General features: G+C 37.8%; 1 pseudogene; it reads right to left on the bottom strand.

Moving 5' to 3' along the window:
• Positions 1-15,932: 15,932 nt before the first annotated feature.
• On the bottom strand, positions 15,933-16,826 carry LOC147429032 (uncharacterized; annotated as a pseudogene).
• Positions 16,827-17,145: the final 319 nt, after the last annotated feature.

Here is a 17,145-nt window from a genome sequence, read left to right as displayed (position 1 = left end):
GCTATGGCAAGCTTTTGTGAAATCATACAAGAGAGCAAAGTGACGATCCACAGGATCGGAGGCAAACAAGCCTCAGAGGACTGGTCTAGAACAATACTTGTCATGATGACATCTTGTAAAAAGTAAAGCCTAGGAGTAGTTGTGGTTTCTCTGTCAAGCAGGAAACTTATAATCCATTGACCCTCAAGGCTCGGTCTGAGCTTGAGGTTGGTGTATATTTCTGTTGTTCTTAATACTATCCACTCACAATTGTGAGTTTTGAAAAAAAAAAACATGACACTCATACATAAGGGCATAAGGAAAAGCGAAGATTTTTGGTGTGATTACTTTACCATTGAATTAAATTCACGACATTTGAACGTTTTTGGATTCTAACGTGTGCCTATGGGAGTGCCTCCCCACTCTCTCACTTCATTTGAGTCAAGGTAGCTCTCTCTCTCTCTCTCTCTCTCTCTCTCTCTCTCTCTCTCTCTCCCACCCCCCCTGGTAGGCCGTCGTAAATCTTTACCTTGTTTTGCTTTTTAAAACAATTTTTAGTGAATACGAAAGTTAGGTGTACATTTGATGAGAAATACTCCCAGATTGATTTTTTTTGTTGGAAAGAGTTCTTTGATTTAAATATTTATCACGGGTCCATTTCCTTAAATTTCTTTATTATTTCCTATGCTTATTGGACCTAGTCTTCATCGAAAGCTTTAAAATTTTCTTTTATTTTAGTTTGTCCATCCTTCTAGAGCCCTACATGACTCTACTTCCTTTTATTTTATTGTGTTAGAATGCCAATGTGATTCTTTCACCTGGTTGGACTACATAAGTAGTCCTTAGTAAAGGGTTGGATTTTGGGTGGATCTCTTGACCATTTGATAAAGCTAGTGGATTAGTGCCACATGGCAAACTAACGATAATAAATTTTGTTTTTTTTTGTTTTTTTAAAGACCTTGTTGTGAGAGGGTGTTGACATTTGTGTATCTCTTTCTTAAAAGAGGGGCATTGAGTATTGTGTCAAACACAATTTTTCTCATCTTCTTTTACTTTTTTATTTCAAATTTTTACAATGTTTCCAAGTGTTTTTTCAGTCATTATTTTTTATGTTTTTAGAATATATTATAATTTAAATAGTTCATTCTTACATTTTTTCCAAAAGACATAATATTTTATTGTGATACCACATGTTTAAAAATACTTTGTCAGTTTTCTATTTTCTCTCTCACAAAGAAACCTCAAATTATGAAATTTGTCTCCAATAGGGGAGCACCCATGTCTCATTAAGAGGAATCAACTAAGGTACCTCACTTTTTGAAAAGAAATGAAAGAAAGGGGAGGACATGTGCACAAACAAAAACGAGTTGGAGATGGCGAGGGTGATGGACGACAGACCAAGGGGGTATGGAGATTCCATGTGTCACGCAAGGCTAAAACGGGCAAGGGGCCATGGAGACGCCATGTGTCACGCCAAGCTGAAATGGCCATGAGATTTTTGTTTCTATGGAATTTGTCGTGCAGCCAGCACAAAGTCCGCTGCGGTGATTTGGCTCAGACGACATCGTCTCTCCCCTCTTGTAGAGGCACTGTGATGGACCTGCAATGCGAGCTTGGCACGGGGTTCTCTCTCTCTCTCTCTCTCTCTCTCTCTCTCTCTTCGTCACGTGTACAAGTGCACAATGCTTCTCTGGTTTGTTGCTCTAAGAGTATGTATGTCCAATGGGAGGGGTGATCAACACTATCGCTATGAAGAGCTTTGTCATGAGCGAAAGGGAGTTGTGTCGGAGCTAAGTTGAGGGAATCTTGAGGTTGAGTTAATGAAAAAGTTTTAGAATGAAGCGAAGTGTTTGGGGAAAGTATGTCTCAGCTTGATATCGTGGAAGGGGAGAAATTCCTACCCAAACTAGAGAAAAATAGGGTTAAAAAAACCCAAAAAATAAACCTAATTCTGTAAAAACTCCTCTTGGAAAATTCAACACAAGGAATTATCTATGTTTGGAAAAACGATTTTTCTCGAACACTGACATTGGAGCGAGTAGGAACAAAATCAGGGCGGTTGACAGGTGGCAACAATGTGGGAAAGCAAGGCGATAGGGTCACAAGCATCAGATGACAGCTGTCACCTCAAGGGCCGACCAACAGGCAGATGATGCAATGGACACATGATTGCGACGTGAGCTAGTTGAGGCATTGTGCTGTTTCGTAGGAAGGAAGAGGCGAGAAGAGGGAAGAAGCAGTCAGCGGTAATTTTTTAATGTGCAAAGTATCGCAGGGCAAGCATGGACGTGGTCGTCGTGGATTGGTGTAGCTCAGATGATTTACAGAATGCTCAAGGTGAAGAGTGCGACCTCCACTGGTGCAAAAATAGGACACGTCTTTGTTAACGAGAATCTTTGTGTAGGTAGCCGAGCTGAACGACCCGGGGGGGGGGGGCGGGGCGGGGCATGCAAGCAAAGCAAGGTAAGGGTTGCAAGGCTGCACACAGCTAGTAGGAGGGAGGGTTGATTACCGTCTCTCTTGCTAGCTCTATGTCTCTCTCTCTCCATTGCGCAATCAAGAGCGAGCAAGACGCAAGGGGCACATAATGCGAGGAGCATAGGACACAAAGGGTTTCCTTTTTCCTTTGGAAAGGAGGGACAACACATGGAATCTATCTAGATTCCATTTAAGAGAGGTGGACCGAGTACGCTTATGTAGTCCATAGTGAATTCTTGTTTTTACTTGAACTTTACAGAGATTTACATGACTCTACTTCCTTTTCATTCTATTGTTTTAGAATGCTAATGTGAGCCTTTCACCTTGTTTTTATTTGGACTTTAGACGCTAAGAGGTATACGATATTAAGGCCACTAAATAGGCCATGAAACTCTTTCAAATTAATGCAGAGAACGCGCCTACATGGTTGAATTGCCTACACATGTTGAGGCCCAAGGCAAGTGCAACTACAAAAGCATACATGATTGTAGAGCATGTTAGAAGCTTTAGTGGGAGTACACAACACCACTTGTGCAATGATGAGAAAACTCTGCATTCCAGCTCAAATATACATCACAACCTTCAAGGGTGACTCGTGGATGAGTGTCCTCAAGGGAACAAAGGCATTGTGTCATGATCTATCAGAACAAGCCTCATTGAATGTTCTCTTTGGCTTGTATGCCAAGATTACATTTATGCCATCCCCCCCCCCCCCCCCCCCCCCCCTTCTCCCTTCTTTTTTTTTTGGGCAAAACTCTCAATTCCTCAGTGGATTGTATTAAACACATCATAATATTAGAGAACCAACCTGGATTGTATTAAACACATCATAATATTAGAGAACCAACCTCAAGCTCGTATCGAGCCTTGAGGTGCAAAAGTTTACAAGCTAGATGTTTGCCTCCATCTTATTTTTTGGCTTCTATGCCAAGATTACGTTTATGTCATCTTATTTAATCTAGAGTTCTAGAAGTAGCTTCGCGTTTCTAGGTTAAAACTCTACGTGCCAATGTAACTTACTTGCATGAATTTGTGTTTCGATTAGGACCTCCACAAGTTACCTAAAAAATTGTGATTTAAGTATCCGTTTTCTATTGTGTAAGTAGTGTTGATTGAGCTCAACATTGCAAAGCTATAAGATATATCAATTATAAAAAATGACCTAGTAAATTTAGATCGACTCTATAATATCGTTTTTTTAATCCCAGGTTTAGATGATGTATTTGAGGCCCTAGGGAGATACTAGATGGTCTTATCTTGAGTAAGTAAGATTATAACTAGATAACTGTTGCAATCCTTGGTTTGGCTTGTAGCTATAAACTAGTTTTTGGTGATTAGTTGTGTAAAAATGAAAACCCAAGGGATGATTTCTTACCTAGGGGTAAGGAGAGAGAGGTGAGGTGAAAAAAAGAGAGGGGAGGGGGGGGGGAGGGTTCAGCGCTAAAGGGCACGGAGCTTTTAATGAAGATCGAGCGGTGGGATCAATGACAAGCAAATTAGGACGTGGAGATTAAGGCGTGCGCAACCCTTGATTTCAGGGATAAACTAGGACAAAATATAGTAAACTTGGACAGGCGGGAAGCCTGTCGAAGTTTATTTATCATTTTATGGTTTGTCTACATGTCAATATGCCCGTCGTCTCGCGGACGTAGCAGTTAGTGCATTGGGCTCTCATGACGGTGGTGAGGGTTCGAGTCCCCGTGCCTGCGATGGATGCCTATTTTTTTCCACCCTGGATTCGCTTCGAGATTCCCCCTTTTGACCCCCACAGTGGATCCCATGTCTTTCCATTCGTGCCCTTTAGTGTTGGACGTGGGGGGGGGGGGGTTTGGGGGGGAAAGTTCCAAGGGAGGGTACACAAAAGAAAATTGTACATATAATTTTTAAGAGAAAGAGAAGACTAGCCACTAATGCAAATAAGGATTGGGAAACAATTCAAGCAAGAGGGTCTAGTATAAAGAGAAGTAAAGAGGGATGCAAGAGGAAAAAGATACTCACCTTCTTAAGAGGGGGTACCTATCCAAAAAGAGGAGGGGGAGAAGAGGTGTTTGGGTTGGGGAGGAAGGTCATTTCTCATTCATCAAAGTTGTTAAAGCATTTGTATAAAGGAGGAGTTCTTAGTGTCCGATCTATTATGGAGTTTAAGCCATGAGTTGGATTGCATCCAAAGGTACGTAGCAACTAGTACTACACTTAAATGTGTTTGAATGAAAGCGCACTCAAGAAAATGACCAAGGGGAGTGTGAATTTATGTGTACATTGCATTGTGAAAATAAATAAATATAAATATAAATAAAAAATATATAATAATAAATAAATAAATAAATAATATATATATATATATATAGAGAGAGAGCGAGTGGAGGGTGAAATAGAGTATATAGAGACATAGGAGAATGAAAAAAAAGAATTTTTTTTTGTCCCATCTAAATGAAACAGGAAAACCATGAATTAATGCAATAACAAAAATCTGGGTATACCATAACTTAAAAATATAAATGACTAAGTAGAAGCATCGAACCTTGTGTAAGATCAACCTGTCCACCCATTCACATCCTCTCCTACTATCCCCAGAAAGCATTTCACTTTACCAAGAGTTAGCTAGAACATCTCCAATTTAGATGAGCCTGACATAAACCGAGGCCGTTTCACCTCCATCTATGAACCTAAGCTCTAAAAGGATTTTAAATACCAATAGGTGGTAGGAAATTAGCAACAACAATACCAATTTAGGTACCATGACTCTTCACTATCACATCAGGTCTTTAGGCAAGCCAAGACAAGATCCCCAATGCATTAGCTGTGTATGTTATTCAACCCCTAACGCACTAATCGTGTAGATGAGCCTAACAAAAATAGAAGAAGCTCTAGGATTCTATCCTCGATCCAACAAAGCTCCAGGTCACTACCCCTTTTGTTAAAGTTTGAGTGATGTAAGTGGATTAATTGTATACCAACTCTGTGATGAGAACATAACACATGAGTCCAACCAAAAGAGCATCTTGCATATGCACAAACACATCGTTATGGCCATGCTACTAAAATGCTGCCAAATTTTTGCAGCCATGTTTATGTGCTAAAGTGGTTTTGTAGGTTGGATGTGCATCACCCAGAGTAAGATGGAGTGCTCACCCATGTGATGGGATTGGATTATGGTTTATGGTCTTTGGATTGGATTATGAAGTGGTTTTGATGGGATGGTTTATGTCAAAGGTGTATTGGGTAGAGACCTTGACCCTCCTTGCATTTTTGACATAGAAGGGTGCATAGTAATACACACATGCACATGGGACAATCCACATCCATACTTGAGGTCCCATACATCATATGACATCACCATATTCAATCCAGCAAAATAGCCTCATCACTTTGATCAAGCATATGCCAAAGTTTCACACGTAGGGAAAAAATAACTTTTTGCTATTTTTGGATGCGTGCATGACATCCAAAAGAGAGTGTTTGACTTCATATCAATGCATCAAGGTTAGCCGTATAGCATAGACTAACACCTTACTACATCACTTCACCCATCTATGACTCATGCGAACAACCGTGACATGAAAAGAATGTCACTTTATGCATACTTGTCTGTAGTTCGATTTGACCAACCATATATCCACACATAAGTTTATGGACATCAAACACTTGAATCAACTCACCAAAAAAAAAAAACATATATGACCCTCTCATCCAACTCATGACTCTATATGGTACTCCCCCTTGGTAGCATCCCTACACGTATAGGTAATTCCTTACAAAGAACACTTAATAACTCACACTCATGAAGTGATATTGGTGAATCGTGATCTTAATACATTTATCATCAAGTATGATCAAGGTTTTGATTTGACTAAGTGGGTTTCCTCATCTGGTGAATCTATATACGGTTCTCCAAGGAGCCTCGACTTCAAAATATTGATTAAATGCAATGGGCAGCAAGTTGTATTTTGACAATAACTCTTCACTCGGGCACATTTTTGTAAAAAATGCTCTAAGTGATGTGCTTAATATCTAGATCATTGCTTTTGACTTGATTCATAGCGCTTTAGGAGGTACAACAACCAAACATTGTCGCTACTATCTACATGGCATGACTCGGGCATAATTTTCATGTGACACATAAAACAAAAAATGCTCTAAGTGATGTGTTTAATCTTTGGATCAAAGGGTTTGTTCAGGAGGTACTCGGCCCAAATAGTGTCCCTACTATCTACATGAAGTGAAAGTAAAAGGCACTTTTTATTGATCTACATTATCATAACACATCGCATGTATATATCAACGAGCTAAACATGATGAAACAAGCATGGAGCATCCTTGTATACATTTGACAAGCTCATACATGCCTATATATATAGAAAAGAAACCATCAAGAGCGTACTTTATAAAAAATGAATGTACAGAGAGAAAGAGATGATGGCTATGGAGTTTAGAGCTTCTTATCATGATCAAGAAGTGAATACTGATGCTCAAAAGGTTATTGCTTTTTTCCACAAGAGAGAGGTTTGATGAGAGCTACGTAGAGGATCTAACAAAGTTGATGTAGAGCATGTAAACCGTGAAAAGAGAAAAGGATATAGTAAGCAAGTAGAGAGAGAGAGAGAGAGAGAGAGAGAGAGAGAGAGAGAGAGAGAGAGAGAGAGAGAAAGATAGAGTTCTTCTTCTTCCTCTTGTTAGAAATTGGTGAGAATAACACATATGTAGAGTTTCATGATATTTTATGCAACTGACAACCCTAAAAACTGAGTACAATTGCTCTTTTTATAATTCACTGGCATGTTAGAGTGATGCCAAAGGCAAAACCGGGTGCCCCCTATTTTGCCGAATTTACCCCCTGCTTTTTAGGTTATTTGCTAAAAACATGGCATAACTTTTGAAAGTCAACTCAAGCCAAAACCATCCAGTTTTGCCTGCAAAATATAACTCTGTAAATAGCATCTATCAACTAATGAGACCATGAGTGGACTAGAACACACCATGGTGCATTAGTGTAATCACAATGCTTTCTCTACTGTCCCGGTGTGTTTATGGTGCCACTTTCTATAAAAATAATTCGCATAAATTTTTTGTTTAATTCCATTTCTCCATGGTATCTCCGTTTTCACCCAAATGGTGACTAAAAATATTATTTCTGGGTTTAGACAATTTAAAAAAGCACATTGATTTTTGAAAACATTGAAAAGCGTGAAAAGATAAAAATAACATAAAAAACATTTTTTTTAATTAAAAAATTGAACTACGGCTTTTCGTAATCTACTAGAACTAGAAAACAGACTCGTTTTTCACTAAAAAGCACCGAAAAGCATGAAAAGTTAAAAATAGCATAAAAAGCACTCAAAAAGTGGATTTTTCACAAAATTGAACCATAGCTTCTCCAAAAATTGTAGAATAAGGATCCGGCCCTGCTTTTTACAAAAAAGCACAAAAAAGAACCGAAAAACACAAAAGGCAAGAAAAAGCTAAAGAAAAGTAATTTTTTTAAAAATCGAATCAAACATCCGTCTGAACTACTAGAATACGAAAACGAACTTGCTTTTCATTTTAAACCTTACAAGATTGCACAAGGAGCATTCTAAACCAAAAAATTTAAGAAACATACATTGGAATCAAATTTTTTTAAAAAAGAGACCGAAAAATCAAGGATCTTACAAATTAGAACCCATTGCTTAACCCTTGATTATGTGGCAAGTGTCCGCTTTGAAGGAGATGTAATGATGGTTGAGAACAAGAGAGACTAAGAAGAGAATAAGCTTGAGTGTTTTTTTCTTTTGGGAGGGACAAGAGAGATTTGGGATTAATTAAGAGAGCACATGAAGGTCTTAGGGGTAGGAAGACCTCGATAGAGGGATTCTAGTCAAAGGTAAAGAGGTGAATGCTAGGGGGAAAGGAGCGAGAGACAAGGTCTCTAATGAGAGATAAAGAAGCTAAGAGACATTGATTTTTGAAAAAAAAGAATGGGAAGGAATTGGATGTGAAGCCACTTAGAGGAATGCTCTAAACTATAACCTTTATAAGAGTAAATAGGACATCTTATATATTGAGAATAGGAAAAAAGAGAGAGAACTTGAATCAAGGTAAGGGACAATACTAAATGAGAATGAACTACTGAAATATGAAATATACAAAAGTGTTAGTGGATCGTCGCAATAGACATCTATAGCATAGATATCGGACATTAGAATACACAATGTCAATACCGAGGGATACAACGTCTTGGATGGGGCACACAAACACAATGGAGACATAGAAGCTAAGAAAAGAAGAATGGGAAGGAATTGGATGTGAATCCACTGAGAGGAATGCTCTAAAATATAACCTTTATAAGAGTAAATAGGACATCTTATATATTGAGAATAGGGAAAAAGAGAGAGAACTTGACTCAAGGTAAGAGACAATACTAAATGAGAATGAACTACTGAAACATGAAATATACAAAAGTGTTAGTGGATCATCACAATAGACATCTATAGCATAGATATCGGAGACTAGAATACACAATGTCAATACTAAGGGATACAACCACACAAACACAATGGAGTGTCAATCATAACGGAATAAACCTATGTAGAAAGATACACAAGAGCAACCACAAATCAACAGTCAAAATCAGCTATCATGCACATATATTAATCATCATGCCAACTAATCACTCGATGTTTTCTCAGCCATATGAGCTCAAAAAGCTTCAAAACTCAAGAGATGAGAAGGAATGTCAAAACAACCTTGGACCATTAAAATCTAGTTTTGAAAGGAATACAATCACAATCTTTTATTCTACATGTCATCAAAAGATGCACAAAAATAGTCTAATAGCTTGTCTTTAGGCCTAGGATCACTCTCCTATCAAAAGATTAGCATTTAAACTTGAATTTATCACCAAACTAGCACATTAAGACTTGCACAATATAGACATGATTCTACACCAAATTGACAGTGGATATACTCAAGAGATAGAGCCAGAGGAGAGAAACACAATGCACTTAACACAACTTAATTTGGATTACTAGATTGCCACAAATGTTGACTACAAAATAGCTCTACTCACATCACAACTTCTTGTACAAAACGTTCAACCTACAAATGTTATTAGAGTTGTGCTAATAATTGGCTTTTATACCTAGAGATTCTAAAAAATGACCTCTATGGTCAATTCCTACGGGCAATATACAACTACAGCAAAACAACTTGGAAACTTTTAATGACACCATAATCTAGTGGGCTTCATCTATATCTACAATGTGCCTAATTAAAATAGGATCACAAAAGAGAACTTCAATGGAAAATCAGCTAGAAGGGATATTCCTCATCAGCATCTGCAAACACTCCACCGATATACACAATATTGGATGCGATACACAATCATAGTGAGATAGCAAGCAAGAGAGATCAAGCACGGGAATGCATCCATGCATACCTCCTTGAAGAAAGTGCTATGCATGCCACGAGAGAGAAGAGGTAGAGATGAGAGAAGAAAAGAGACATAGAGTACCGGGTAAAATCTCCCCACGTGCAAAAGTAAACATTTTCCTCTTGCATGTATCTATTTATATATTCAATCCAATAATCAAGAGTGATTACTATAAGGCTTATTAATTATGATGGATAATTATTTCTCGCATTCATAATAATGGACTACTAATCCTAAGCTCCATTAACGCTTGAAATGGTACTTAATCATACTATACAAAAGATTGCAATAAATTAGAATTAATAGGATATGAAAATTGTACAGGTGACCTCTATGTATAGATGAAGTAATGCATGCAAATGGAAGAGGTGGCATGTGTAGCATTAAGCCACATAGGTTATTTAAGCGGCATACATAGGAGAAGATGTAGGTGGAAAATAGATAGAGTGAAGGGTGTAGAGGTGTTCTCCATAGGTGAAGGTAGAGTTAGACCTAACAATCACCCCCTTAAACCTATCTTAGATAAGCCCAAGATACATCATGCCTAGATCTCAATGGATTCAATAAGTCATGGTTCATAAAAATCTCTCTAGATAACACACATATTTACATTTGGATGGCATCATAACATGGTTCAAATGGATACATCATGCTATGGTTCACACTGGATACATCATGAAATGACCTAGAGGGTAAGGTTTGAATCATTAACAAAATATTAGTGACAAAGAGAGATTGTGGTGCTTCCTCTTCATCATCCATCTATGGTTTAGAGGCTAATGAGTTATGATTTCAAGGATTATCTATGTAACTTCCTAGAAGTCTACATGAATGATTTATGTCTACACTCATCAAAAAGAGCAGATCACTTTGAGCACCTCAAGAAAGTCTTTGAGAAATGCCACCTATATAGTATTCATTTAAATTTTGAGAAATGTGTATTCATGGTGGTTAGGCAGAGCCAAATTCTCGGACATATAGTTTCCAAAAATGGGATTGTTATGGATATGCATAAAGTTATGGTCCTTGCAAAAATACCAAGGTTTGCAAATGTAACGGAAGTTTAAGCTTTCATGGAACATTGTAGATATTTTTAGAGATTCATCTACATATATGCCATTATTTTGCCAACCCTATGTATGGCCTAATCACTCTATTTGTTTGGACTAAAGAATATAAATAGTTGTTCCAAAAGCTTCAGCGACCTGTTTCATTTTCTCCAATATTGAAAGCTCTAGTATGGAATAAAATTTTCCATGTGCATGTTGATGCCTCAAATTTTGCAATTGGCTACATACTGTCCCAACTAGGAAAGGGAACAATAAATTTTCAATCTCTTATGTTGATAGGCAATTGAATATAACTGAGACTAATTACACCACAAAAAAAGAAGAGGGCCTTGAAAAATGTCCAATAAAAAAAAATTGAATAATTAGAACACAAACACCTATACCTCATGCTACTTTATTTCAAATGTCCAGTGTACCAAAGTGGAGAAAATATTTGGTAGAGTACTTGACGAACATGAGTTTTCCTGAAGACATGAGTAAACATCACCAAAGGGCAATTGAAACCGAAGCACTAAAAGAACAATAATTGAAAAACAATTGTACAAGGAGGAAAGGATCAACAGCTAAGACTATGTGCCAACGAAGATGAATATATTCCAATTCTAGATAAATCACACAAATATATTCCAATTCTAGAGCAAGCACATGCAAGTCTAGCAGGGGGTTAATTTTTGCATGAAACTATAGCAATTGATAGATGAGTTTATGGTCATTGATAATAAATTTACTATCGGCAAGGTAATGGCCAATTAGAGCATATAACAAAATTTTCAGCCATGCAGTTACTAAAATAGTGAGTTTTGGATGCACTAATTGAGAAATGAACTTACATTCCACTTTATGGGATTTTAGAGTCTCGTTCAAAACCGCTTTAAATGCTACACCCTTTCATTTAGTCTACAATTTAAATACGAGACTACGAACTCATCCATAGCTTGCCACCATTTCTCATCTTTGATAGCATCTTCAAAACAAGTGGATTCTACTTCCTGTGTAATCTTTTCCATGTATGCACAATGACGAGCCACATAATTTTCATAAGACAATCTCTACACATGATTCTTACTCTCTCAGACCTGTATGATCCAGGATCACTTCCAGGTGCCTTATTCCCTGCTTGCATCCTTCTTGCACCCAAAGTCTTCATAGAGGGTATGTCATACTCTTCATCTAAATTCTGCTCAAAACTACTATTATCACCATCATCATGACCAACACTCAAATTTGGCAGCTTAGGGGCATTCTCAACTCTTTTCTTTCCTTTTTTCGATGCATTTTGAAGAGTCATCAAGACTCACTCTTTCACGCAAACTGCCACTCCATGGCTTCTCACCATGACCTACACTAGGTGACCATTGCAGTGTACTCAAAACCAATATATGCACACTTGTATTTTTTGGAACCCCATTTTCTCTTACATGAGCCTCTAAATCATCCTTCACATCAACATACCAACTTGCCAATTCATCAAAAACCACATCTTTGCTCACCCTTGCTTTATCGTGATAGGATTGTTACACTTATACCCTTTCTACTGAAGGGAATAGCCAAATAAACACACATTTTTTTGGCTTTCAGGTCAAGCTTACTTCCTAGCTCATCCAACACATGCACATAAGCAACACATCCAAACACTTTAAAGTCTGATACATTCCAGTTTTTCACCACAAAACTTCTCTTTTAATGTCATATTACGTAATGCAATAGTAAGCCTCCTCTTCATAATGTAAAAACCTGTAACAATAGACTCAACCCAATAACAATTAGGCATGCCCTTCTCACCATCATAGCTTTAACAAATTCTACTATGTGCCTGTTCTTCTACTCTACAACATCGTTTATTATGGAGTATACATGCATGGAAACTACCTTTGAATTCCATGATTTTTCAAAAAACACTTGAGCTCATTTGAGAAATAATGTCCACTTCCATCTGACCTTAGGAACTTTACATATTCCCTAATCTCTTTTTCAACCATAGACTTGAAATTACAAGAGTGCATAAACACCTCACTTGTTTTCTTTATGAAATAGACCCATACCTTCCTTGTATGGTCAATGAATGTCACATAATACCTGCATTCATCCATAGATGCAGTCTTTGCCGGACCCCATACATAAATGTGTACTAATTCCAATACATTCTTGCTTACATGCTTGTCATGAGAAAATGATGCCCTTTTTTACTTGCCAAACTGACAAGTCTCACAATTTTTCTGTATTTCAATAACTTATCTATCTCTTTAGTTTGCATCATCTCTAGTCTTTGCAAATTTACATGACCAATATGTTTGTGCCAGATCTCAATATCTGCAACTCTTGCACCTTGTGCAAACATGGAAGCATTCACTTTGGGCATATTTACATTCAAAGTAAACATTCTACCCACTTTATTTTCTTGTGCAACCAGCTTTCCATTCTTCTTATGCTCTAGAGACCATTAGATTTAAACTTGTCTCCGGACCCTACTCAACCATCTAAACAAAAACCATATTCTGAGTGATATTAGATACATGCAGTACATCAACCAAGTCCTTACCATCTGTCATAGACAATGGTACATTTCTTGTATGCATAATGGGATGTGCATTATCATCCCTAGTCTCTACATAACCAAGACTCTAGAAATTTTGCATTTCCTTGAATCACTCACCACGACTGATCATTTGATGTGATGCACTTGAATCCAGAAACCATCAGATTTTGCCACACTTGTAGACATAGTATTTAACATGTGTTGCACCACAAATAGCCTATTAAGCTCATCTACATTCCTGCAAGTGGTTGCATACTTATTTTGTTGTCTTCTATATGGACAATCACGTTCACAGTGGATCGTGTCTCCACAACCCTAGCATACAACATTCCTGTTATGTTCTCTCATCCCAATGCCTGAGAAAGACAATAAGAAACCTCTCACATAAGATTCGTTCACAAAAACCTTCAACAAACAACGTTCAATACATACACATGAATCAAGAATCTGTCAGGTGTCTAAAAATTAAATACACAAAAAAACAGGAATTCAACATTGCACAAGGCATCAATCCCTCTCCTTCTTCTTCATTCCACACGTCCAAAACGTTACAACAGGAATAAGCCATTTTCTAATTTGAAGAGGTTTGTCCCTTTTCAAACTACAATTACTACAAAATCTGATCATCATTTTGTAAAATTTGATCCAAAAAATAAGAGAATGACAAAATTGAATCATCACATTAGGGCCAAAAATGACTAAAAAAGGGCTATTTGTTAATCTAAGGATTAAGGAATAGTCCAACAGTCATTTGACATGTATACAAAAGTGTATACAAAAGTATGGCACTCTTGTCTCCTCTATTTTGGGTTTTGGTGGTCCTATTGTGACAGAGAACGGCTAAATGTCTTGATCATAAGGCTTAAACTGCTATATTTAGGTGCTTTCGACGATTGAGCTCATTAAATTTGCGGCCCAAAGTAATGAAGTCACATCTTATTCTATTTTATATTTCACAAAAGCGTTGTCAAAAGATACGGAATCTATGTCAGAAGGCTCTCAAAAAGCCATTAATGACAAATCACCTACTTTTTTCAAATGTATACCTTTTTCACTCTCTCTATTTTGTGAGAGGTTTAAGTCTTTCCGTCTCTATATTTTATTTCTTCTTCTCTAATCTCTGAGGTTTCATGGCGTCTTTTGCACGTCGCCCTTCACATAACATAACTTCTTGTGACTTTCATAACGTTAGAGAGGATGGTCTTTGGAAGTCCATATCTTTTCGTGTGAATGACTGGGTAACAATGCTTCCTTCATGCAAAGGTGTACACAGAGTGAAGAGAACTAAACGTGATAAAGTAAAAAACCATTGGAAAGGTCGTGTTCTTGCTTTCAAAGGGTCGATAATGGCTGGCTAGCTAAGGTTCAACATTTGTACATGGCCAAGGACATGGTGTTAGACTGGGAAGAACATCCCACACTGCATTCTTAGTATAAGAAAAAAAAAAACTTCTATTTGATACGATGATTTTTTCATTCTCCCATTTTTTGATTCCATTCCAGATATATTTCCTTCAACAGCTGTGGAATGGCAGCCTGTGGAGAGTCTAAGTGGGACGTTCAAAGTAATGCATAAAGGGATTGTAGATGCTATGTATGCTGACAAGCCACATTCCTTTTACAAAACAATGGATTTGTTTGTCTATTTTGCATAATACAAAGTTCCATCAGGAGAAGGTGCATATGGAGAACTACATCAGTTACCTATTCCCACCATAAGTTCACTTGACTGGGAATCTCCTGATGCATGTATTATATCAAGCTTCAAATCCAAGATCAAAGAAGACATCCTTAAAGCTATGTCTCTTGGCAGGATATCAAGAAGGATTAAAGTTCAATGGTTCTTGCCTATACATGTCTTTGGGGCATGTTTCAAAACAATGGACTTGTAGAGGACAAAGACAATGTGGCTTAATAGAAGGCTTTCTATGATTGAACTGGATAATGTACTTGGAGACGGATGGAGTACCAAAGAAACTTTCCATATTGGTGATAATATTAGTTGTAGAGTAAGCCAAAATTCTATGTCTATTTCATATCAACTATGTCGTCAATCATTAGTTCTGGGCTACAACTATAGGAGATGGAGAAGCAAATTAGGTAGCTGGGTATGTATTTGAAGTACAAAATTATGAATCACCAAAGGGTATATGTTCATATGGACAAAATGAACAAAAGTGTACATAGCTTTTGTGGAGTAATCAATCATGAAACTCCACTTTTCTTTTTGCCTGAGAGGATTCTGCATCCTCAGAGACCCTTTTTCTTTTGTGTTTAGAAGGGGGTGAAAGTTCAGGAGTGGGTGGTGGTGACTTGGGCTCCTTAGGGCTTGGCACGGGGGACTTGGAGGGTTGGTGCTTTGGGCTCCTCAGGAGTGGCTGGCTTGGGTGACTTGGCAACCTTCTTTGGCAACATGAATGGTACCTTGAAAGGTGAGCTAGGTGCCTCCCACTTACTATTCTTAGCTGTAAGATGCTTTTGAACCTTGAATTTCAATGGTGAGTGGAATGGATGGCCCTTTGTATTTGCTCTTTTTTTTGCAGGGCTCTTCTTCTTGGTGGGACTCTTCCCCTTGGCAGGACTCTTCTTGGCATGGCTCTTCTTTGTAGGACTCTTCTTCTTGTGATCCCTTTTCTTTGTATGGATCTTCTTTGCAGGACTCTTCTCCTTGTGATCCATTTTCTTTGAATCCAAACCCTTGGTGGCTCTACCTTTCTTTGGTGGCAAAGGAGATTCTGGATCATTTGGGTCTATTGAACTTTCCAAAACCATAGAAACAGCCTTCTCTCTCACCCACGTGACCCAAGACTCTGGATAGTCACGCAACTGAACGAATAAAAAAAGGAATTAAAGGACATGAGTACTCATACATACATAGTTAAGAAATCAAAATAAATCAATGAGTGTAGTCATCCTGCACCTTGACTCAAGATATCTCCATGCATTGGCAAGCACCCTCCATCCACAAGATGTTGAGTTTGTTTGTAAAGGCACCTTTTGATTGTAGTACTTGAAACCTTCTATATTGTAATCCTTATTTGTGGTAATCAGGTGACCAACAATAAGTTTGGCAGCACTGCAAGAAGACATCAATAAAAAAGCTACTAATAGAAAACAATGGGCCATCAAGCATAGATCATACTTCATACTTATAGTTTACTTCTCCCATGGATACTTGACAATGAATTCATAAATGTAATATCTTTCTCCAAAAGATTGAAGATAATAAGACTCCAATGTCCTCTGCAAAAAATAACAATTAGCTAGGAATACCACAAAATGTTAAAAATAACATATTAGGAGTTAAGATTTACCCTTGAACATAGGGGTATATTATGTAATTGCAGAGCAGCATGTTAAAATCGCCAAAAAAACTTGAAAGGATTCCTTGCTTGTTAAAAAGGCACTGTGTCACCAGAGGATCAAGTATGGAAATTTGCATAGCTATAGCCTCTGGAAGATACCTCATAAGACACCTGAAAAAGAGAACACACCCCCCAATGAGGCCCTTGTGCCTGCACATGCACTAATAATTAGCAAGGGGGAAACACATACCTGAGACAAATAAAGAGCACAATATCACCAAGCTCAATGTTGGGGTTTACAAGCATACTTGTGTCGTGAGGGAATATGTCCAAGTACACCTCATCATCTGCCAACAAGGAGACATCCAC

The sequence above is a fragment of the Adiantum capillus-veneris genome, chromosome 22 (genome assembly GCF_014529385.1).
Source record: "Adiantum capillus-veneris isolate H3 chromosome 22, ASM1452938v2, whole genome shotgun sequence".
NCBI lineage: Eukaryota > Viridiplantae > Streptophyta > Polypodiopsida > Polypodiales > Pteridaceae > Adiantum > Adiantum capillus-veneris.
Note: the sequence above shows the minus strand (reverse complement) of the source record. Positions and strands in the feature narration are given on the sequence as shown.